Source organism: Anolis sagrei, chromosome 5, assembly GCF_037176765.1.
Source record: "Anolis sagrei isolate rAnoSag1 chromosome 5, rAnoSag1.mat, whole genome shotgun sequence".
NCBI classification, from domain to species: domain Eukaryota; kingdom Metazoa; phylum Chordata; class Lepidosauria; order Squamata; family Dactyloidae; genus Anolis; species Anolis sagrei.
The window spans coordinates 101,222,639-101,248,413 of NC_090025.1; the positions used below are offsets into that span (position 1 = coordinate 101,222,639).

General features: G+C 37.8%; 1 long non-coding RNA gene across 1 annotated transcript in view; it reads left to right on the forward strand.

Moving 5' to 3' along the window:
• The window catches only part of LOC137097084 (uncharacterized), a 70,556-nt gene that overhangs the window by 19,704 nt on the left and 25,077 nt on the right, over positions 1-25,775 (forward strand). Inside the window, exon 2 of the long non-coding RNA XR_010909962.1 lies at positions 13,226-13,354. This is a non-coding gene — a long non-coding RNA (uncharacterized lncRNA). The remainder of the gene's footprint in view (positions 1-13,225; positions 13,355-25,775) is intronic.

Here is a 25,775-nt window from a genome sequence, read left to right on the forward strand (position 1 = left end):
AGAGCGACTAAAATGATCAAGGATCTGGAGAACAAGCCCTATGAGGAGCGGCTTAAAGAGCTGGGCATGTTTAGCCTGAAGAAGAGAAGGCTGAGAGGAGATATGATAGCCATGTATAAATATGTGAGAGGAAGATTACGATGAGTCGCCTGTTAAGGGCTGAAAAATGCGGTATAGAAATAAAGCAAATAAATAAATAAATAAGTCACAGGGAGGAGGGAGCAAGCTTGTTTTCTACTGTCCTGGAGACTAGGACACAGAACAATGGCTTCAAACTACAAGAAAGGAGATCCCATCTGAACATTGGGAAGAACTTTCTGACTGAGAGCCGTTCAGCAGTGGAACTCTCTGCCACGGGGTGTGGTGGTGGAGGCTCCTTCTTTGGAAGCTTTTAAACTGGATGGCCATCTGTTGGACATGCTTTGAATGCAATTTTCCTGCTTCTTGGCAGGGGGTTGGATTGGATGGCCCACGAGGTCTCTTCCAAATGTATGATTCTATTGTATGAAATTAAAAAAATAAGAAATAACTTAACATTTTAATGTACTATTGTTTCATCTCATTAGCACTCAATCCAGTTTCCATTATTTTGTTGTGTGTTTAGGAATAACCACTAGGCTGAAAACTTGAATAGAATTTGTCTGTCTTCAGAAGTGGATCTGGAACATTTTTCTAAATTTCAGATTGATATTAGTACAGTAACAGGAAAAATAACTGCTGCTTACCATGCAGTTTTACAGAGGTCAAAGTTATGTTTTGGATTGCTTAGAGCAGGGGTATTAAACTCATTTTTACCAAAAACCACATCAGCTTTATGGTTGCGTTCAAAAGGTCAATTGTAATTGTAAAACTGTATAAACATAACTATGTTGCCTGTACATTGACAGCTTCATGAGTGACATAAAATGACGCGTCTGTCTGGATTTAACCCATGGTCTTTGCGTTTGACACATATGGCATAGAAGAGTACGCTGTGAGTGTTGAAAGGAAGTGGCTTTCTCTTCTGTTTCTGAGCATTTTAAAAGACTACTCTATTGTTGTTATGTTCAAATGGCTAGTTTAGCTCAACATGATAAACAAATTAACATCAGCCAGAATATTGTGGATGATTACCATTTTAAAATCCCGTGCTCTCAGTTTTCCTGCATAAAATTAAAGCAGCATTTTAAAAATCAGGTCACCTCTGCATTTGTGACATATTCTGACAGCCTAAATCACAAAACCAATTCAGAAAACAAATAAGACACTGTTCTTTTTATATAGAGTCTCTAAATCCCTATTAATCAGTACCAGACTTCGGTAGAAGATAATACTGCAGCCCCCAATATAAAAGGTGTTGTTCACAGCTACCTCCCACAGAAAGAAAAGATAAATGACACTGCATTACTTAAGACAACATATGTGAACACATAGCCTGTAATGTATCCCTTAATTCAATAAAATATTCACTTGGAAATGAAATGCAGTAATTTCATATTTTCAAACCCATCCTTCTTGGGATGTTCGTGAAACTGTTCCACATTCCTCTTAGGTAAAGTTCATATTCTAGAGATATAAATAGAATAACAAAGCTTTTTATGTTTTATGGGGGATGATAAATATTTGAGATGAGTAAGATGTATCTTTGTGCCTGTCAGAAAATATATAAACTATGTATCCTACAATTGAACAAAACAGCCCAGAAAGATTACTATGGCATTGCTGGTATACTTCTATATGTGAGTAATCAGAAGTAAGACCAAGATTTTAATCCCATATTGCCTCCCGTGTGTGCATAGTGTTGCATCTTAAAATTGTTTGGCACTTTTTTAAAACCCAAGACCAGAGCTTTCCAAATGGTGTATCGTAACACATTAGTGTGCCTGCTTCAGTGTGTAAGTGTGTCACGTGAACATAATGAGAAACCCCTGAACCTATGTGAAATAAGATATACATAAAATATTTTAATGAGCTATGTTGTGTCTCCATACATTCTGTTAAATATGGCTGCATCTCCTATAAGAGGTTGGTTTAACTTCCAGCTTGCTAGTAAAACTGAATTACTATGTTGTAAAATGATGCACATATAAATATGGTGTGCCATCAACATGAAATGTTTGGAAAGCTCTGCCCTAGTCCAGTGGTTTCAAGTGTAATTTCAAGTAATTATTTTGGATTTGTTTGTTTGTTTGTTTGTTTTATTTACAGTATTTATATTCCACCCTTGTCATCCCACAGGGGATTCAGGGTGGGTCACAATGCACACATACATGGTAAACATTCAATGCCATAGACACACAACATACATAGACAGAGACACAGAGGCTATTTAACTTTCCAGTTTCATGAGGGTATGCTTTTTGAATTCTGGCCACCAGGGGAGCTGTCGCTTCACCATCCACTTGTGACACCGATGAAGTACTTCCTCATTTTTTTGCACACTGCTGAAGAGTTTTTTTTTTTTATGGTGTCATAAATTAGTTAAATTAGTCTCCCTGCATAAGCGGTACCTACATTTCCTACTTGACAGATGCAACTGTCTTTCAGGCTGCAAAGGTCGACAGCAAACTAGACAAATGGCCGGAAGCTCACTCTGACCTGGGCTAGCTTTGAACTCATGACCTCTCGGTCAGTAGTGATTTTAATGCAGCTGACTCCCAACCAGCTGCGTCATAACCTTGGATTATTTTAAAATAAAATAATTTGAAAATAGCAACTCTAAGACAATCAAAATTTTAACAATTTTAAATGCTAAATTAAATATAATTACTTTAACTTTTATTTGTTAAAAAACGTGAAACATCCCAAGGGATGAGAGAGCGAGAGCGAGACAGAGAGAGAGAGTCAGCCAGTCAGTCAGTTATTATGTTTCTCTCTCACTGACATCAAAATCTAGCTCCATACATGTACTTGGGGTATGCCTGTTTGTCCTGACAAGAGAATTTCAAGGACACTCACAGAGAGAGCTCATCTGAAAACTGGTCTGGATGCTAAGAGAACATTATTAATTGGTTACTAAGATCATGTTGGAGCATAATGCAGCCCATACAATTTTTAAAATGATCCATTCACTTATATCAGTCTGATGGGGGTGGTCCTAAATTACTAGACATAAGGTTTCAATATAAGGCAGTGCTAAGTGATATGTCCGATTTTGAAAACATTACATGTGATGTAAGATAGACATAGCTAGAATGAGCTGCCACATGTGAGCCCAGGTAAGCGGGGGGGAAGTGGTTGGAAACAATGGCTGCAGGGATGGTAATGGCAAGAGGAATAGATTAGAAATGTTTATATGTGCACCTTTCCAGAACATAAGATGAATCAGACTAAAAAGCTATCTAGTCCCACATTCTGTTCAATAAGTAGCCAGACAAATGCTTGTAGGAACCCTATTAGAAGAGCCTGAGTACAACTGTCTTTTTCATCTTCGATTTGTCAGCAATTGACAATTACAGTTGGATTGCCTCTGGGAGTAATATATGGTTTCCCTAATTCATACCGAATTAACTGATTACTCTGATTGAATTTATCTAATCCCTACTAAAGCCATCCAAGATGGCAGCTGTATAACTGCATCTTATAGCAGAGCATATCTACAGCTTAACTATGCATTGTGTGAAGAAATCATTTCTTCTATTGTTCCAAAATTCCCCAGGATTCAGGTTCAATGAATTCCCTTAAAATTAGACTACAGTAGGCCCTTCACTTTCACAGGGATTAAGTGTACAGGACCCTTACAAAAGAGAGAAAACCATGAATAAAAAGACCATTATTTATTTTATCTGAGAAAACACTTCTCAAAGTCCTTTAGGGTGAGTCTATAGACAACTTCCACCATAGAATCACACTGGAGGACCTACAGATTCCTAGCAATAACATAATATCTCTAGGAATCTGTAGATAATATGTCTACAGGAATCTGTAGACAAATTTAGAGGACTACCTGTACAATTCCCCAACCTTCACTTGATTATAAAAGAACTTCTCGGCCTTTTGGCTAAGATCAAGTGTAGTGTAGTATAAAAGAACTGAGGGCGCAATCTACATTGTCCACTTAATGTAAGAGTGTCCCAGATCATCTCTGTGACAGCCAAACACTGTCTGGAACTTATCTGGGATAATGCACAGGCACAGATTTATTCCAACATGAAGATCCTGAATTGGATTAGTGTTGGGTGGTCACGTATACATCTTTTCTGTTTGATATTCCAGTAATGTTGTGTAGAGCTTGTGTGGCTTTGGAGCTACATGTTTCCCTCCCCAAGACTCCTTCAGACTGACAAGAAATCATCCAGGTTAATATGTTGCAGATGTCCTACACAACACAAAACCCCATTCCTTCAAAACCAGAAAAACCCTTGGGGCCAATCACTGTTACCCATCCCTGCATGTGGATGGGCACACAAATTCTTCAGAAGAGCAACACAGAAATATTAAAGGCAAATGTTCATTTCTTTTTGGTTCCCCACACTGATCTCCAAGTCAGCCTGGCAATAGTGGTCAAGCGAGAAAAGAAAATAAGCTGATGAGTAATATGATGAGTACAGAGAAGGTAGCTGGAGAAATCAGCTCACAAGCTTTGACACTTCAAATCCAAGTTGCTTCCCTAAATCTGTTAGCTCCAGGCAAAGCCAAGCATTGTAGCTGCCTCATAAAGTTCAAGAAGGAAGACCAAATTCTTCCTTCTTGGATTTGCTGGATTTGATTTGTGTTGTGGGCAGCTTGTCTCATTGCACTTAAAATGGAGCAATAGCAGACTGCGTTGTAACCACAGTCTTTAAAATTCCCTTTATTCCTTCATTTGAACTGCATTTTAGGCTTTCTAGGGCCTGGCCAAGTTGTTTTGGACTACACTTTCTCATTTTCTCTATCTTATTTGTAGTGCAAAAAACACTTAAAAACAATACAGTAATTAAAATGAAGAACAGTTTTAAGAAATATAAACTTAGTATTTTATTGGGAAGTGTGGGCCTGCTTTTGGCTGATGAGATAAGATTGTTGTTATGTGCTTTCACATCGTTTCAGACTTAGGTTGGCCCTGAGCAAGGGCCAGGTAAATGACCTTGGAGGGCCGTATCTGGCCCTCGGGCCTTAGTTTGAGGACCCCTGCTATGGACGTTTGTAGGTCCTCCAGCATAATTCAGTCGTCAGCGTCTGTAAGAAGTAGACCATAGAGGATCTACAGATATCTAGAGATAACTTTTTTATCATGTGTAGGGCAACAGTGGTGACGGCAAATACAGCAATCTGCAAAGAAAAATGTCCACACATACTTATTCTGCAAATGTGGAGGGATAACTGTACTCATATAAATAAGAGTGAGCCACAGTGAGTCAGTGTTGTGGTCAGTGTGTCATCTTTCAGTTTCTCCCTCTTTGCATTCATTTTGAGAAAGAGTCCTGATAAACTGAAACTTGAAATGTACTTTATATGGTAATTTTGTTGCAGGACCATTTGCTTTAGTGAAACCAGGTAAATTATACAAATGTGATCACTAAGGACAGAAAACTATTAACCACAAATCCTCACTCAGACCCTACCTCACCCTATTTCCATTCATCCTGTTTCCATTCATTTCGGTACAGGAAATAAAGAACTGTTGCACTTCTGATCAAATATGCATTTTCCTTCATCTTTACCAATGTGGCAAGCATTAATCTACTGCAGGAAATAAGTCTTTGTGATTATTATAATTTTAGTGTGAAGTCATATATGTTTATATTCAAGTCTCAAGATCAAAATATTTCTGGCTCTAATTCTGTTACATAAAGTTGGGTATTGGATCTGTTCCTGTGCTGTTGCACTATTCTTATTTCAAACCTAGTTTCACTTTGTTTCATTTTTCTTCAGCATGAATCAGCTAAAATGGGATTTTGTTGTTCTTTTCTATCAATGTATAGCACTCCTATGAATAAGACACCTCTAAGAGGCCAAGTCACCAAATTCAAGGTGGCTTCCTCGTGTCATGTAGTTTTATTCACTCACTTTTTTTTATACTTTACCATGCATCATTATCTTTTCCAAGAAGTCACGTTATTTTATGATATGTCATCATTTTAGTTATCTTTGCTTCTAATAACAGTGCTTATTTGTCAAACAGGTTAATTCATTTCCTGTCAGCTTTTTTCACTGATTGGTTTTCATAACCATGCGAGAATACTATGGAATAAATAATAATAATAATAATAATAATAATAATAATAATAATAACAACAACAACAACAGCAACAACAACAGCTTTATTCTTGTATCCTGCTACCATCTCCCTGAAGGGATTTGGGACGGCTTACACATGGCACCAAGTGTCAAAACCATAATACACAATTTAAAATACCATTGAAAAAACATATAGACATGTTGAACGATAGATGATTCTGATTTAGTTAGTAGTAATCGTAGTCCGTAGTAGCTGCTAGTAGTCTTGTAAGTCATACTTTATTGTCAGAAAGAAGAATGTACACAACTGTGACCATGAATCTCCCAAATCATGAAATAATCCTTGTATCTATGGTAGTTTGGCCAGATACAAAAAAGATAAAACATCCTGCACCTTTAATCCTTTTTTCAAATGGTTATACCTCATTGTTGTTGTTCATTCGTTCAGTTGTTTCCGACTCTTTGTGACCTCATGGACCAGCCCACGCCAGAGCTCCCTGTCGGCCGTCACCACCCCCAGCTCCTTCAAGGTCAATCCAGTCACTTCAAGAATGCCATCCATCCATCTTGCCCTTGGTTGGCCCCTCTTCCTTTTTGCCTTCCATTTTCCCCAGCATCACTGCCTTCTCCAAGCTTTCCTGTCTTCTCATGATGTGGCCAAAGTATTTCATCTTTGCCTCTACTATCCTTCCCTCCAATGAGCAGTTGGGCTTTCGTTCCTGAAGTATGGACTGGTTGGATCTTCTCGCAGTCAAAAGCACTCTCAGAACTTTCCTCCAACACCACAGTTCAAAATCATCTATCTTCCTTCGCTCAGCCTTCCCTAAGGTCCAGCTCTCACATCCGTAGGTGACTATGGGGAATACCATTGCGTTAACTATGCAGATCTTCGTTGCCAGTGTGATGTCTCTACTCTTCACTATTTTATTGAGATTGGACATTGCTCTCCTCCCAAGAAGGAAGCGTCTCCTGATTTCCTGGCTGCTCTCTGCATCTGCAGTAATCTTTGCATCTAGAAATACAAAGCCTGTCACTGCCTCCATGTTTTCTCCCTATATTTCCCAGTTGTCAATCATTCCTGTTGCCATAATCTTGGGGTTTTTTAATGTTTAGCTGCAACTCAGCTTTTGCGCTTTCTTCTTTCACCTTCATTAGAAGGCTCCTCAGCTCCTCCTCACTTTAAGCCATCAAAGTGGTATCATCTGCATATCTAAGGTTGTTAATGTTTCTTCCAGCAATTTTTACCCCAGCCTTGCATTTGTCAAGCCCTGCACATCGCATGATGTGTTCTGCATACAAGTTGAATAGGTTGGCTGAGAGTATACAACCCTGCCGTACACTTTTCCCAATCTTGAACTAGTCTGTTGTTCAATGATCACTTCTTACTGTTGCTACTTGGTCCTTATACAGATTCCTCAGGAGAGAGACAAAGTGATTTGGTATGCCCATACCACCAAGAACTTGCCACAATTTATTATGATTCATACAGTCAAAGGCTTTAGAATAGTCAATAAAATAGAAATAGATGTTTTTATGAAACCTCCTGCCTTTCCCCATTATCCAGTGGATATTGGCAATTTGGCCTCTCGTTCCTCTGCCTTATACATTTTCCTCATACATTTTCCTCATACATTTTCCTTTTCTATACTCCTGTTTTTGGGGTTTTTTTAAATTATTTTTTTAATTTAAAATGTACAAGCATGATAAATACACACTATACACATAACACAACATGTAAGACATCTCTCTTGCCCACATCCCACACAAAGTTAACCCTTATCCCACACACACATGCACGCTGTACCTTGACTTCCATCCATACTGTTGAAGGACTTTTGCACTTGGTCACTTTACTTGTGTTCTAGCATATTGAATTGCATTGTCCATTATGGAATGAAGTAACAAGTACCACAGCATGGATTAATAATCATAGATGGAAGTGTTATATTACCCAGCATGGACGTAAGTGTAATGGGTTTCTATAGAAACTTCGATATGTTGGCTTGAGAATTACTCAGGATGGTTCTTATTGGCATATGTAGTCACCTGAATTTTCTGCCCATCATACTGACAACTGAATAAGCGAACGTACTTTACTGAAAAGCATGGAGTTTGTGGCTAGGGGCCCTTCTACACTGACCAATAATGTGGGCCTGATCTTGTGTCTGGGATACCAGATTGGCCCTTAATGATGGCCAGACAGAGACTCCCTGAACTGTTTAGGAGGTGACAGGGAAGTCCCAACTGCCCAGCCACACAAAACACAGTTTGGAACCGCTGAGCAGCCGCCTGTGGGTTCCCAGCCATGACAACCGACCTACCTTGGTCTACACTGCTTCCAAACTCCTCTGTTGCTGTTTGGATTCTTTGGCTGACATCAGCCAGAAAGCCCAAGACTTGTACGTGGTGTGTTGCAGCTGTGGGGCAACAAGGGACAAGGCTACTAGGCTTGTAATGTGCCCCTCCCATCCCCTTTAATGCTTTGACCCCTCCTATCAGTCCTCCCCCCCCCCTGTCAGTTCCATACGTGTTACATTAACTTGTTTTCTAATCTTTTTTAATAACTGCGTCACCTGATTCCCCTTCCCAGGGCGCTTGTGCCCCACTTTGTGCTGGTCAGTGACCGTAATAAAGTTTTGTTGTAACAGGGAACAATGAAATGGCCCAGAATCTTCACTTCCCTAATTCAGGGAAAATCTTAAGATAGCCATGCCCCAGGTTAAGCTGAATCATCCCCATACAGCTATGAGGCTGATACAAATACACACCGACCTAAGTGTAAATGAACTCTATGAGACAGCTTACTTGCTTACTTAGGCAATCCCTCATTGTCTGAGTAGGATGATCCTCCAGGGTTAGTGTGCAGTGTGCGGTGGGTCCATAGGTGACTGTGGAGCCCTATTCTTGATCTGCATCTTCTCCTGCAGTGAGGACATTGGTTTCCAGGTGGAAGGCGGTCCCGGTTGGGGTTGGCTTGACGCGCCTTCCTCTTGGCACGTTTCTCTCTTTCGCCCTCCATTCGTGCCTCTTAAAATTCTACAGCACTGCTGGTCACAGCTGACCTCCAACTGGAGCGCTCCAGGGCCAGGGCTTCCCAGTTGTCGGTGTCTATGCCAGAGTCTTAAAGGTTGGCTTTGAGCCCATCTTTGAATCTCTTTTCCTGCCCTCCAACATTCCGTTTTCCGTTCTTGAGTTCGGAATAGAACAACTGCTTTGTGAGACAGCGGTTGGGCATCCGGACAATGTGGCCAGTCCAGCGGAGTTGATGGTGGAGGACTATCGCTTCAATGCTGGTGGTCTTTGCTTCTATGAGACAGCATAGGAGACTTTAATGTAGTGTGAGATTTGAGAATGTCCATTCTAAGATGTAGCTCTTCTCATTGCATATGTGAATCATGAAATAAAATATTTTTATATATGTTGCATAATATCCATCCATCTACTCCGAGTCATACCATAAATACAGTAAACTCTCTGTTAAATGGAACCCAAACAGCTGGAACTCTCAAGCAACTGACCAAAATTCATTCACTTTAAATGAAAAAAGCAGTTTTTATAATACAATAAAACTGTGTTATGTTAACTTTTTATTTGTCTTATTTGTTTTTAATTATTTCAATATCAATATCAAATTAATACAAAGTTTATGGTATGGAGTAGTATGGGGTATAAGGCCTATTTTTAATAGTAATTTTCAAGCAACTAGACATTAAATTTATCCACCATCTATCAATCCCCATGGGTGCCAATTATCTGAAGGTCTACTGTATGTTTGTGTGTGTCTACATGTATGTATGTATGTATGTATGTATGTATGTATGTATGAAGTAGCATCTTAAAATGCCTGTTTGAGATTCTAGTTTGTGTTTTCTTTAAGAAGAGAAAGTTGGGCTCTCTCTGTAACTAAAGCTTCATAATAATCCAATTATTATGCTCCCTATTGCTTGTCCTCTGGCATTGGTGTGGGCTGGTGCTAATAAAAGCAGCTCTTTACTGAATTGGCAGTGGCAGATGCTGCAGATTAGTAATATTAAGAGTGATATTCTTTTTCTAGCTGTACTAAACTCTGTTTTTCCTTCCATGAATGCCCCCAGATTCTGCAAAAAATAAAATAAAAAATCAAGTTTCTTTTGCAAAACCAATATTTTGAGAATGTGAAAACAAGTGAATAGAATATGAAAGTTATTTTAATATGGTAGATAAGTTATATAAAAGTACACATTGTGTGCATCTATATGTCCAAATAGACTAAAGGTACACAAGCTATCTCTGTATCACAGTTCCACGCATTGCAAGATGCAGAACATAGTTTCGTAATACCTACAATGTTTATTATTTAAAACAGATTTCATTTTTCATAAGTAAGTTTCTAGTCCTTATAGTTGCAACGGTATACTGAAAAATTGATGCTAATTGAAATTTCTGGTGGATAGAGAAGACACAGCCACTAATGCAGTTTCAGAATGCATATTCACTGAATTGAACTGGATTATATGTATAACCATATAATCCAGTTCAGTGTGTAGTTCAATCTGTATTATAGGAGTCTTCACTGACCATATAACGTAATTCAAACTGCATTATATGCAGTGTAGATACATATAATGCAGCTTGGGGACCTCAGATTTAGCATTAAGGAGTACAGTCAGCTCTTTATATCCATAGATTTTGCACCCATGTATTCAACCATCCATAGATTCAATTTTTTTCTCAAAATCCAAAAAACATTCCTTGATTTGGACATTTCAGTATGGGACTTGAACATCCAGGGTTTTTTTGTGTCCACAGGGAGTCCAGGAACCAAACTCCAGGGGATACCAAGACCCCACTGTATACTTCAGTCCTGTATTTAATTTCATTACAATTCTTGCACAGATTTGGATTGTTTGGCAAAGAATTTTAATTGATTAGCATGAATCATGTATACATTTTTTCTACAAAGAGCAGAAAGTACACAAATAAAAGAAGAGCTGTGGCCTTTATCTCATTTTGGGTTGTCTTCTATATTTATTTTTCTATTTCGTTAAGACATTCCGGAAGCTTGTTAAATTTTGTCTTTAAAAGGATTCAGCTAACAGTTGTCTGGGTGCAGATGACAATGGGAAATGAAGCAATATGATTAACTGAATCTCCCATGGATTTCGGGGAACTTGTACAGATTAAGTTTGTTTTCTTGATGAATGTGTTTTCAGCTAAAGCCCTTTTTTTTCACATGCAGCAGAAGATAGGGCTATTTTAAGATATTAGTGTTGTATGTGTCCACAGGCTTTGTAATTGCCTAATATGCTGTATATACCCAAGTATAAACCTAGTTTTTCAGCCCCCTTTTTAGGCTGAAAAAGTTCCCCGGCTTATACTTGAGTCAAGGTTATTTATTCTTTTACTCTGTTATTAGTATTATTTTATTACATTTATTTATTATTTTACTCTATTATTATTATATTTACATTATTTTGCTCTATTATTATTATTACAGTTACAATATTTTACCCTCTTATTATTATTACATTTATTATTTTAATCTATTTATTATTATTATTTACAGTATTTTACCCTATTACTACTACATTTATTATTTTATTCTATTATTACTGTTTTTATTGCATTTTCATTATTTTACTCTATTACTTTTATTATATTTATTATTTTAATAATAAGTACATTTACATTGAAGGAGGTTAGAATAATGGTTTAATAAGAGTTGGACAGTCTTATCTTAAATTACAGTTTTATGTAAATATTCAGAAACATTTAGCCTATTGATGCCTCAATTAATGTAATTTTATTGGTATTTATTTTTATTTTGAAATTGACCCATAGTGGATGCATTTCCCACCCTTGGCTTATACTAGAGTCAATATGTTTTCCCAGTTTTTTTGTGATAAAATTAGGTGCCTCGGCTTATATTTGGGTCGGCTTATACCCGAGTATATACGGTAATTGTCTTGCAAGATTACTGCACAGTTATTACAAAGCTTTTGGGGGGAAAGGATAAGGCGAAAGGATATTTTGAAGTATCCCTTGAAACATTTTTCCCATTGCTCAAAAACAGAAAATTTTCACAACTCCCCATTGACTATTACATTTTAGGATTCATAAAAGAAAGGCTTGGGTGAATTATTTTTCCTGTTCTGTCTTCTTCTACTTAAGGGTTTTTGTATCTTACTTTCAAGTAGGTGCCACTGGTGAGTGTTTTGAAGCAAGATTTCCCATACGGACAATGTTCATTTTACCCTAGGCCTGCATACAATACCACCTATTAAGCTATACAAAACTTACCTGTAATGTTTCTGGTGGCTCAGCAGGTTTCCTCTTGCTGTCATGCCTGCTTGCCTCAGTGGGTCACAGATTGTCCTGGCCTCTCTTGGTCACTGTAGTTGCTTGTCATTATGCCAGAAAAGTAACAGATGGTATATTGACAGTGCACTTAGCAAGAGTGTCTAGGGTAGATCTTTCCCCACTTTCATAAACCGTGATCTATTTATTCTTCCCTGTGAAACTCGGCAACACTGTGTTTATTTATATCTGCATCATTGTATACTGTTACATTATAATGAAACTAAAAGGTGCAGCCTTAGCAGGAATGATCAATATTAGCAAACTTGTATTCCAATGCATAATTCCACCCACACTGAAATTTTGGTCCAATATTTCTAAATTTTCAGAGTATCTTATTTTTGTGAAACCTTACCTATTTCCAATCTCAAGCCAAACTGCATTTTGAAATGAATTAACTAAAAAAAAGTTTCACGTTTAAGTAGTGGCACAAAAAACACGTGTCTCTCCTCCTCAGTGCCCTCAACAGGAAGGTGGGCCTTGTGGCCTCGGTTCCAGAAGGCAGGAAATGAGACTTCTATTCCCAGCATTATTCCCACTTTCCTGTATGACCTTTGGCAAGTCACTCGACATCACTATTTCTAGTTATGCTAAGTATAAAATAAGGATAAATATACCCCGTGTAGCCATTATAGTTGTGACGATTTAAATTAGACAGAAATAAGTGAGATTGTTTCCAATTGTTTTCTTCTCATTTGGGTGTACAAATCTTTTTAAAGTTTTTTTTTTACCTCTTTTCCATATCATTTAGATCGCCAATGAGGATGCCAACTCCTTCACAACTTCCAAATTGGCTAAGACAAGACTAGAATTTGGAGAATTCACTCTTACAAATTGTAACAACATGGCGACTGAGAGATTCTGGGATGTAACTCAAAAGGTAACTTTTCCAAATTCTGATATGCAGGTTCTGTGTAAGATTTTACAACTTTTATCTGTCATTACAGTAGCGACCTGCAAAGCACACTGTTAACTCTCTCTAAAACTATTTTTCAAATTGTTTTAGCTTCCACATTTTCTCAAAAGACAGTACTTTGTTTAATTGAAAATGTTTCGTTTGGGACAATCTGTTCCATCTTTGTAACTGAAACTTCTAGGTCACATAGTCTAATTGCTATGACAACTGAATTGATCTGAATATGGTTAGAGTTTATAGTTATAGAACCTTTGTTTTTCTGGAAGAATTGTGGGCTTTCATTAGTTTCTAGTCCCCTTTTCCAATCTGCTGTCCTGCCAGATTTGTTGAACTTCAACAGCCATAAGCTTCAGTGAAAACACTTCCGGAAGGTAGTTTGGAAAAACTAGTTATTCTCATGTACCTACAAGTTGTTTCTAACTTATGTTAACTATAAGCAGATCCTTTCACTGAATTTTCTTAGCATGATTTTTTCAGAAGGGGGTTGTGTTTGCCTTCCTCTTAAGGCTGACCACCCAGAAGGATTCCATGGCCCAGCAGGGAATTAGACACTGGTTTCCAGAATCATAGTCCAATTTCTCAAATCATTATACCAAACTGGCTGTCATGGGGAAGGCAAGGCTAAAGCTTAGTTATGCATTACAGCAGTGGCTCTCAACCTTTCTAATGCTGTGACCCTTAAATACAGTTCCTCATGTTGTGGTGACCCCCAACCATATTTTTGTTGCTACTTCATAATTGTACTGTGTGTGCAGTAAGGGCCTTCCAAAAGTGTAACTCTGACTGTCAGTATCTCCTATCCACAAAATAAAATATGGTATATAAATGGTTTATACAAGACAAACCTTTGTTGGCAATTCCTAAATGACTTCTGATCCAATATGATTACTATAGGGATTGGGTTAGGAGTTCATTTTAAGAGAAGAGATTTTTTTCCCCTTGTTAATCATTAATTGTTTCATTGTATATTTCCTTCTTGTAATACATTATTGGGACAGCTTAAAGGAAAGAGTGAAACCACCATAAAATAACAGATACGTTAAAAGAAATTTAAAACGGCATTCAAATAAAATAAAATAACAAAAAATTAGAGCTTGGAAAAAAAGACTTTCCTCAGTATTGGAAAGATGTGAGCACCAGGAAATTTCATAGGAAACTGTATTCCATAGACTGAAAAGACACGTTTTCCTGATAGTCTCCTCTGCCACCTGTCAAATTGCTAGGAGCACAGGGGGATCTTTACAAGGATTTCAGATAAGAGATAAGCGCAAGACTGGGCAAGTTTCCTTTTGTTGTCCCACATAGCCACTGTCATCAGCTTGTGTCTGGATTTGCACGACAGAGTGAAAAGCTGAGGTACACAAGATAAATTGGCACAGACATTATTTATTTATTTATTTATTTATGGCATTTATGTGCCGCCCTTCTCACCCAAGACATCTTGCAATTTATATTGAACGAGGAGAAAGGATGTAAAAGAACTTTGCCTGGGCCTGTGTCTAAAATTGGGAGAAAGTGACCGAAGAATAAAATCAGTAGGGTGGAACTGACATTGAATCATAGAATCACTGAGTTGGAAGAGACCTCGTGGGCCATCCGGTCCAACCCCCTGCCAAGAAGCAAGAAAATCAAATTCAAAGCAAATCGTATTGAGATGAGGAACTGTACTGAGGGTCAAATTGTATGAATAAACCCTTGCCCTTGGGGCTCCTAAGACTAGAAAAGGAAGTACTGCCTCAAGTGTATTCGAGATCTTTGATTGCTGATGTAATGTTGCAGCCAGAAAGCATAGGAAAGAACCAGGAAACCTCGGGATCTTTTCAAGAATCTGAGGATGGTTCTACACTGCCACATAATGTAGGGCACAACTGGCTCGCAAAACACTGCTCCTGGCCTACATTGTGGCCTGACAAGGGCACTCTGAGCTGCCTTGGCAGTGGAAAGGTGTCCCGACTGTCCTGCCACCCAGAAGTCAAGTAGGCGCCGCTAGGCAGGGCCCATATTTTCACCCTTTCTCTGCCCATATTGCTGCCAGTTGAGCAATGACAGTGGAATCCACCTTCTTGTTGATTGCCTTTTTTCTTGATTTTCTGCAATGCAACTGGTAAAAGAGCTTGGGAGAAGCAAGATGCGAAGGCCCACATCTCCCTTCTTGTCCTTTGCCAGTCTCATAGCATGGAAGCAGGCAGAGGGATTGCCGACCACAAGGTTGGCCCCCTGTTGCTGCTGTAGCTAGCAGCAACCGGGAGGAAGAAGTGGGAGTGAACAGCACCCTATTTATTTATTTACGACATTTATATAGCACCCTTATCACCCCAAAGGGGACTCAGAGCGGCTTATAAGATATATATACATACAATATATTAAATTATTAGCATAGTACAATATCAGTATTATATATTACTATATTGTAGTACACCATTATATTGTACTATTATGAGTAAAATAAAATATATAATTATAATATTGTATTATTATTATTATTATTAGCAGTAGTAGTAGTAGTAGTATTGTATTACATTATAATATTATAAATATTATAAGTATATACAATATATTATATTATTAGTAAGGCCCAGGGAATCTGAGATGGCTGTTTGAAACACCCACAGTTGGTATCATGTAGGAACCAGCAGTAGGTGTTTACATATCCAGAACACAGGGAACAGCCAGAATTCTGATGTAGGATAAATGCTGCCCCTTGTGTTTTTTTAACCTGGGGTGGAATCACATTGACAGGCTTTTCCCAGGTTGAAACAGATCAGTTTGTGTGCATTTTGTAGCCATTCGCAGAATAACCCTCACTCATACCAACCTAAATGGTCAGTGTAAATAAAACCTAAGTTTCTAGGCATGCTGCAGTCTCTCAGAACCAACACCCTCACTTCCACCTTCTTCAATATGGGGATAGTACAGGCTATATCGTTGCATACTGAGCATATTAGCATGCCATAATACTGCTGAATATGTTAATTTCTCCCCCAGCCCAGGGAGTCCTGAATTGCTGTATGTGTGTGTGAAGTGGCAGCTTGTTCTGCTCCATGAATCTGCAGGACAGAAATGCTCATGAATGCATGGGGAACAATGGCCTTAGCCAAGAGTGGGGTGGAGCATGGAGCCTACCAGCACATTGAAGTGGATGAATGATTAGGTATGCACAGTAAGAATGAGAGGCAAGGGAAACATTAAATTGGATTGGGGAGAAAGCTTGAATAAATTTGAAATTTACCTGTTCAGATCCCCCTCTACAGAAAAACCTCCACATCAATTCCACATGTAACAGATTTGATAAACATGTTAATAACTTCTGGAGAAATTTCACTGCTCTTGCCAACACCACTTCTTTGAACTCATTCCCAATTCCTTAGTTAGATATTTCCAAATATAACGTCTTAGTTTATTTTAGGTTGAATCTCTTGATAACCTAAAGTATGGATTCTGGGGGGGGAAACCACTAGCTTTATTAAAACAACTTTTGGTTTCCCTCAAAATTCTTCAAATTGTTCAAAATTAGAAAAAAGATTCAGTTGCTCTGGCGAGTTCTCTATTATAATGTGTCACAAGCACAGAAGAGGAATCAGCGAGAGAGAGAGAGAAACAGTGATTCTGGGTTGGCAAAGAATGTAACTAATAGGAAATAAAAATCCAGATGGATTCTGACTTGGATAAATCCTTTTCTGACTTGGATAAATACCGTATATACTCGAGTATAAGCCGACCCGAATATAAGCCGAGTCACATAATTTTACCACAAAAACTGGGAAAACGGATTGACTCAAGTATAAGCCGAGGGTGAGAAATTCAGAAGCTACTGGTTCATTTCAAAATGAAAATAAATACATTACATTAATTGAGGCATCAGTAGGTTAAATGTTTTTGAATATTTGCATAGAATTGTAATTTAAGATAAGACTGCCCTAACCTTCTTCAATGTAAATGTGCTTACGTATCCTTCCAAGAATAATAAAGACAGTAAAATAATAAATGGAATAATAATAATAACAGAGTGAAATAATAAATGCAATAATAACAATCATAGAGTAAAATAATAAATTTAATAACACTTATAAAATAAAATAATGTAATAATAATAAAGTAAAATGATAACTATAATAATAAGAGTAAAATAATAAATGTAATAACAACAACAATAATGAGAGAGTAAAATAATAAATAACTTTGACTCGAGTATAAGCCGAGGGAGACTTTTTCAGCCTAAAACAAGGGTTGAAAAGCTAGGCTTATACTTGAGTATATAAAATACGTTTTAATTCACAATAATCTCTAACTAGTTCATTAAGTTTGCTTGTACATTGTCCTGAGAATTGTTTCAAATATTAGGAGAAAGTTTACAAATGAGAAATCTAATCTAATCAGTGTAACTCACATACTGGGCTCTTAGTTTGTGATTGGAACTGCATCTTTTTCCCATAACTTTGGGGGGTTTTTTTATGTCATTATAGCTAGCATTAAAGCATCAGAACCAAAATATTAAACTTAATTTTCTTCCTAAGCTGTTAAAATACTGAGTAAAAATACTGAAAAGAAACCAAATCCATTTGTAGGTTTATGATTACGATTTTATACTGAGCCAGTTATTTTTTGGCATGCAAGTAATTTCTTGCACATTTAATTATCCAGTATGTTTCCCAGTGCTGATCAGGCATAATTATACAGCCATCCAGATGTGTATGAAAGGCAACCCCCCCCCCCCATTAGAACCATAAAATTGTGTCTTCCTTGAGGAACCCAAAATTGAGTACATTTTGAATAACTAAACACCTGTTTCTAAAGCTTAGATTGCACAGTTTTCTACACACTTAAAAAAGTGAAGTATAAATGTCCTTCAGAATTAACTGAAGATACAAAGCAAATTGCATCACTGAATTGCATTAAGAATAATAATAATACAATAATAATAATAATAATAATAATAATAATAAGCATCCCATTTTCAGATGGGATGCATACTGATGCAGACACCACAATTTAAAAGAGATATTGACAAACTGGAATGTGTCCAGAGGAGGGCATCTAAAATGATTAAAGGTCTGGGGACCATGCCCTTAGAGGAGCATCTTAAAGAGCTGGATATGTTTAACCTGCAGAAGAGAAGGTTGAGAGGAGACATGATAGCCATGTATTATTATTATTACTAGTTATTGTTATTGTTATCAATATCTTGTTGTGTTTCTAATAATAATAATAATAATAATAATAATAATAATACATGTCTATCATGTCTCCTCTCAACCTTCTCTTCTGCAGGTTAAACATACCCAGCTCTTTAAGATGCTCCTCAAAGGGCATGGTCTCCACACTTTTAATCATTTTAGTTACCTTTCTCTGGACACATTCCATCTTGTCAATATCTCTTTTAAATTGTGGTGTCTGCATCAGTATGCATCCCATCTGAAAATGATATGCAATCAGTCATTAAAAAATGGAATGAATAGTGATATAAATGGATTATGTCTCAATGCGAGTGTCTTTCTGCATTTTTCCTTGGCAATTTCCCTGGCTCTAATCAGGTTAATCTGGTTAGGGGTCAGTTAGACTTAATAGTGCAAATCTATTTTTTACATTATCTTTGAATTCTGGAGGGATGTGTGTTAGTTTGTATTTTGGCATGATGGTTGTTTTAGTCAAAACTGTATCCAGGTGGTGATTTCATTTGGGATGGCTTTCCTTTACCTGCATTGTTCCAATATTTATATCAAATCTGCTTTGTAACAAATACTTTCTTCCTTTTAAATGTTCAACAGTGAGGTTTTTATCTGAAATATCCATACATAGAAGTGCACTGGGTTCTCTGCATTTTCACCTGTGATTATGGACAGTAATGTTGTCCTGGTTGAATTCAGATTTATTTGCTGTCAGGTGATGTGCATGGTGCAATGCCAAACTGAGTACAGGTTGATTCTCCCTTATCTGATAATCTTGTGACCAGAAGTGTTTTGTTTTGGATTTTGGAATACCTATATTTTCATATATGTTCATCATGAGATATCCTGGAAATGGGACTCAAAATTCAAAATAAATTTATGTTTCATATATACCACAAGGGATTTTCATTCATTATTTTAAATAAGGCTGTGCTTGAAACAAAGGTTGGGTGCCTTGAACCATCAGAAAGCAAAGATGCTGCTTTCTCAGCGAACACATGGAGAGTTCTGGAGTGCCATATTTACTGGAGTCACTTTTTTTTTAGCTAAATTACATTGTTAAAACTGAGGTGTTCATTAGATTCAGTGGTGTGTTAGAATAACACCCCTAAATCCATCTGTGCTGTTATTGGGCAAGAGATCCCATCAGGGGACAGCGGAGGACAAGGCAGCGGTGGCCACAAAATGGCTGATATAAGGCCTGATGGACATGCAGCTTCCCATGAGCCTTTTTGTGGCCAGCAATGTTATGCATTACATTTGACAGCAAATCCTTTTTTTTGGTAATGCTCACAGTCAAAATGGAGGTACAAATTGCATTTGATGGTGCATTATATTTGAGTTTATGGGTATATCAGATTTCAGAATTGCAGATAATCTGCATAATTTTCCAGTATTTCTAAAGCCACAAATTTGAGCAGGGTAAAGAAGATTAATTATGAATATTTGTATTATTATTTTACTCTATATGCTGTATCTTGAAGACAAGATAGCATAAATACACCTTGCTTTTTGGAAACTGGTGAGAGCTGGAAGGAGACCTTGTCTATAGAAATAGCAGATCACCTGGTAAAAATGTTTGTATTTTGTAGTCAAATACATATGGAGAATTGCATGACTGATGATGGTGGTACTGATGATGTTGATGGTACGTTAATGCAAAGCATAGGAAGTTGCTTTATGCCAACCCAGGCCATCAAGTTAGAGCTTGAGGTTCTGGGCCTCTCGGCCCAAAAGTTGTACCTTTTCCCAAGTTCTCCACACCTTCCGCACACTCTGACCTTCTCCTCACATTGCTTGGAAATATCTGAATGGAGAGTCTAACTGCATTTCACCTGAAAAACACAGGAATCTCTAGTTAGAGTCCTCTTCATAGTTGGGAACCCTGTTTGCAAAGAGTTTCTGATTCCAATGAAGGCTGTAGCTATACTCTGACTGGAGTCCTCAGGGACTGCATGGGTACACATCCAGAGTACAGGCAGTCCCTGAGTTACAAACATCCAACTTACAAAGGACTCATAATTAAGAACAGGATGAGACAACAGGAAATCTACCCCTCGGAAGGGAATAATAGAGTTGGAAGAGACCACATGGGCCACCTAGTCCAACCCCCTGCCATGCAGGAAAATCACATTCAAAGTACTCCTGACAGATGGAAATTCAACAGGGGTACAGACAGCAAAACAAACACCACAGGGTTGTTGACCCTTCTCTATGCTATCCAAAGCTTATGTGTGTGTGTTTGGCTGGAGTTACACTTAAAAATGCACCTGTTCCAACGTATATACAAATTCAACTTAAGAACAAACTTACAGAATCTATCTTGTTTCTGACTTGGGGACTGCCTGTACTGTGTTTAGTCTTAGATGTCACATCTTAAGAAGGATATTGATGAGCAGAACCATAAGACTGTTAAAGATCAGGCTAGAAGCTGATGTCTCATGAAGAACAATGGAAAGAGCTAGATATGTATAGCATGGAGAACAGAAAACTGAAGAGATGTATTCTTCAAATCTCTGGGAGGCATTCATGCAGAAGCTAAAGCAGGCTCATACTTTGTTGCTCTGGATAGGACTAGAACCAGCTGACATTTCAGGGAGCTGCTGTGTGTAGTATTCTCCTTGTTGCTTATCTCCTATTTTAACTCACGTTGTTATACTTTCTGGTTTTAAGTTTTGTTGCATACTATATCTGGAGCATTTCCCCTAAGAGCTGGCTTTCTTTATTTCAAGTAATTGGATAATGTTTTAGTGACAACTATTTTTGATGTAGCATATTGTACTTTCTCAAGTTAAGCTTATATTTGATTCTATTAATAAGTAAAACAATAAAATAAAGATGCTGTAGGAATTTTATTCGTACATGAAAGAATCTCAGAAAACATGTAATTGTTGTTTTTTTTTAATGTACCTTCAAGTCGATTCTGACTCTTAGGGTCATCCACTGGTCTTGGCAAGATGTGTTCAGAGGAAATTTATCATTGCCTTTACTTAAACTTAGAGAGAGTGACTTGCCCACATCTCCCTAGTGGATTTCCATGTCTGAGCAGGACTCAAACCCTGAAGTTCTAGTCCAACACCAAAACCACTGAATCCCACTGACTTTATTGGAAGCATTTGATCTTCCTTTTTTTTTTTTTAAGAAGAAGTTGGTCGCAATTAAGTTCTTCTCAGATGCTGGAGGATACCTGAAAATATGTCTCAGCTATTGCAGACAATGTCTTATATGACAGTAATGTGCTGCTTTAAAAAAATGTAACAAAAGGCGGCATACACAGACAAGTCCTTATATTAAGGGGATACGCAATTTAAAATCCATAAATTGGTTTTAAGGAAGGAAGCACACATCAACTAACAGGTAAAACAAAAATTACAGCTTGTTACATTTTAGAAGAAGTCACAAGCAAATCACTTGTAAAATTATTGTGTCAGGACAATTACAGTGAGGGTAAGAACCTGAAAATATGTAGAACTAGGCCTTCAGGATCACGACTACTTGTTCTCCCTACACAACCATGGATATTAAACACAGTAAGATTCAGACTATTTTTAAATCTTTAGCAGGTGCAAACGAACAAATAATCTTAAAGCTATGTAGGAAGTGAAAAAGGATGAGATAGAATGTGGAATTGGCTTGTTCTTCCTGTGCTGGCAAACTCCTTTGCATCTGAAATTGAACTAGCAGGTCTCTGCAGTGTGTGGGAAAGGTGGGGGATAAGGCTATGCAAGATCAGTTTCGGACACGCCAGAAAAACTCCAGGAACAGGAAGTGCAAATCCATTATGCAGCTGGCATTTCTTCTTTTGTACTGTTACAGGTGGTCCTGAACAAACATTTTGTAGAGGGTTAGTCCTATTGACTAGTGGCCCTTTCAAGAATGGCCTAGCAACATCCTTCAGTAATGGCTAGTTAGATTTCATTTGAAATGTGTGTGTGTGTGTTTCTGTGTGGATTTGTATTTATAGCATTTTACTTGGATGATTGTATTCTACATGCTTGGTACAACTCAGAAGAGCATCAATTGGAACAAAGGGCAAAGTGTTTAATCGATCTGAGATTAGAAAAGATCAGGTAGAAGTCAACATATAATCTCTTTGTAAACATGGCTGTTCAGTGGAATGGAAGGATAATGTATATAGATAAGTGTGAAATATGTATTTAGATTCTAGACATTTATCTGTAAGAGGAGCTACATGCTTTTAATGGTGCAAATACTATTCTGATTCTTAGGTTGGGAGTTATTTACAATTGGCTTAGCTGCATATAATGTTCAGCGTGCTATTCTTTAGAACAGAACTTTCCAAACTGAATGTAATGGAAAACCTCTGAGGGCGCATCCAGACAGCCCCTTTATTACGGGAACTTCCACAATAAATGGGGGCTGTCCAAATGATGTTCTGGGCAACCCACAATTAATTTGTCACAAATCAGGAAAACCCTGGTTTGTGGTGAATTAATTAAATAGTGAATTGGAAGGTGCGGGATAAACCCACTACTTCCAGTGTCTGGACTGTAGTCCAGATGCCATTCCCACAGTTTCCAGCACTAAATTAGTCCAGAAAACTGTGGGAATCCCAACCCCCACCCCCAAGGCCCTAAAACTGGGAGTATTTCTAATTAAAAGTGGGAAGTAAATCTCCCAAATCCAAAGGGCACATGACACCCTGGCCCTGGGAAAGTTGCTCACCCCCATGCTCACTCTAGCAGTGTTTAGTCTGCTGTTTCTTCACAACATTAATCCAGAACACCCTCTAGAATTATATTCATGCTGAGCTAAGGTTTGATTTCATGAAGTTTGGGAGAAAAGCAACTTCAAAAAGTCCCCCAGTTACCATATTCACTGTTGCCAGTTTTTTATTTTTTGAGGTGGCAGCACTCTTAGTTGGATGTGGTATTCCTCCGGTTAGTTTTATTTCTTGCAAGTCCCATGAGAATGGTGCTTGTGGTGAGACAATCATTCTTGTGGGATTTATGGGGAAATAAAATTTTCAGTAAAGAAACAGCAGTGGTGAGACCTGGATGTTGCCCTATGTATCATCATGTTGCCTTTCTCTTTAAAATTGCCGACTTCCATCCTGCCTTTCAGTTGCTCTCAGTGTGAACAGAGGGGCCATTTGAGGTCAACCCTTGTTTAAATGGAAATCCACAGATAATATGTTGCTTCTAGATGTAGGTAAATGTTTACCTTCATATATACAGGGATCTGAGACTTGTACACACCTGTTACTTTGCTACCCGTGTAAACTGTATTAGTTTGCTTGAGACTTCAGCCCCTTCTACACTGCCCTATATCCCAGGATCTCGTCCCAGATTATCTGCTTTAAACTGAATTATGAGTCCCCACTGCCAGATAAGACCCCTTCTATACTACCATATAAAAGCCAGACTATCTGCTTCAAACTGGATAATACAGGGTGAGGCAGCATAACTTCCTTTTTTAAAATGCGCGCCATTCAGTCGGTTGAAGACGTACCGGAGCGCTAGTGGTCACGCTTGAGAGGCGGGAGTATAACGATTTGTCCTGACACAGTTCAGTCGCCATCATGCGTTGGAACAGTGAGGAGTGTGCTTTTGCCGTTGAGGCCTACTTTTCAAGTGGATTTGGAGTGGCCGGCCTGCTCTCCAGATTTGGCCCCTTGTGATTTTTTTCTATGGGGTTTTTTGAAATCCCGTGATTATGTGAACCGTCCAAGGACCCTACAAGATTTGAAGACCAACATCCAGGAAGAAATTGCCAACATAACACCTGCTATGCTGGCAAGAGTCATGACAAACTCCAGAAATCAGCTTACTCAATGTATGGAGAATGGGGGACGTTGCTTACCTAATTTCATCCTCAAAACAACGTAAAACAAAACTTTAGATATGCGGCTACATTATTAAAAAAATTCGGATTCATACAATGGGTTTTATTAAGTTTTGAAAAAAGGAAGTTATGCTGCCTCACCCTGTATATAGACTCATATAATCAAATTCAAAGCAGATAATGTAGATTATCCGATTTGATAATTGGATTATATGGCAGTGTAGAAGGGGCCTTAGATGGCTGGGAGAGAATATTTAATCTAGACAACCTCACGCCTAACCCTGCACATGAGCAGTTCTGTACAAGTCTACTCAGGTGTAGCAACTGCTCAGTCGACAAAGTTCAGCTCCGCATCACAGCTTCCTGGGCTTTCAGTTTAATGGCCTCATACTTCCTGGCTACAAATCGCTGTATGGGCAATGATTGAAAGATGTTTATGGGCCAGCTGGGAAACTGACATCTAACCATATCCCTAGAAATGTTACTATTCATATTGAAAGTTTTATAATTTTTACTGTTGAGCTCTAAGCTCTTTGGCCAGAGGTGGCTTTGGATTCCCTTTGAAATGAAATTTCAGTAACAGTTCTCTCTAAGAAAAGAAAGAGTAAAATGTTTTAAATGTACATTTAATTCCCGTCTGCAAACATTCAATAATTTAATTGATTTTTTTTGGAGTACAAAAAAATAACTAGTACTCTCAACCTCTTTTTTTTAAGAAAAGGAAATCTAATGTTTGGTTATAGATTCTATCCAAGTTATATGAATCTCTTTAAGGCTGCATTCGATTTACATAAAGGCAAACAATTTGTAGCATTTTAGACAAAGTATGATATTGTTTAGACTGCCAATGAGAATTTTGTCTCTCTTCTCCTGTCTAGACAATCAGGCGGTTTCCTTAAAACGTTAAAAATTGCCTCCTATTACCAAAACCGAAAGCCTGTTTCGGAGTAATTGTTTCTCCCTTTTGTGCTGCACTGCAACCAAGGCTTTTATTTTGGTCTATAAATGGCAGTATTGATTGCTTAGACCACTTAAAGGAAACTTCAATTGGCACAATTATAATCCATTATAAAAATACAGCATTTTAGAAACATCAGCCCCCAAACCTTAAAAACACATAAATTTAGCTGCCTACAAGTTTATTTGGTGACACATTTATTAAATTGCTCGTGTGTGCTTGTGCTATTTTTCTTTTCTTCAATTTCAGACAATACTATACATATGATTTCATAAGGTTTATGGATTTCTCTCAGTATTTCATAGAACCTATTGATGGAAAATGTCATGGGAATAGGCTTACCTATTGTAATGGATCATGGTATATACTGATGCCAAGCAAAAAGGGAGTTCTCTTTGTATATCTTTATGGATGTTTTCTAATGGGTCATTTCTGCTAATGTTTTGGAGAGAATCTA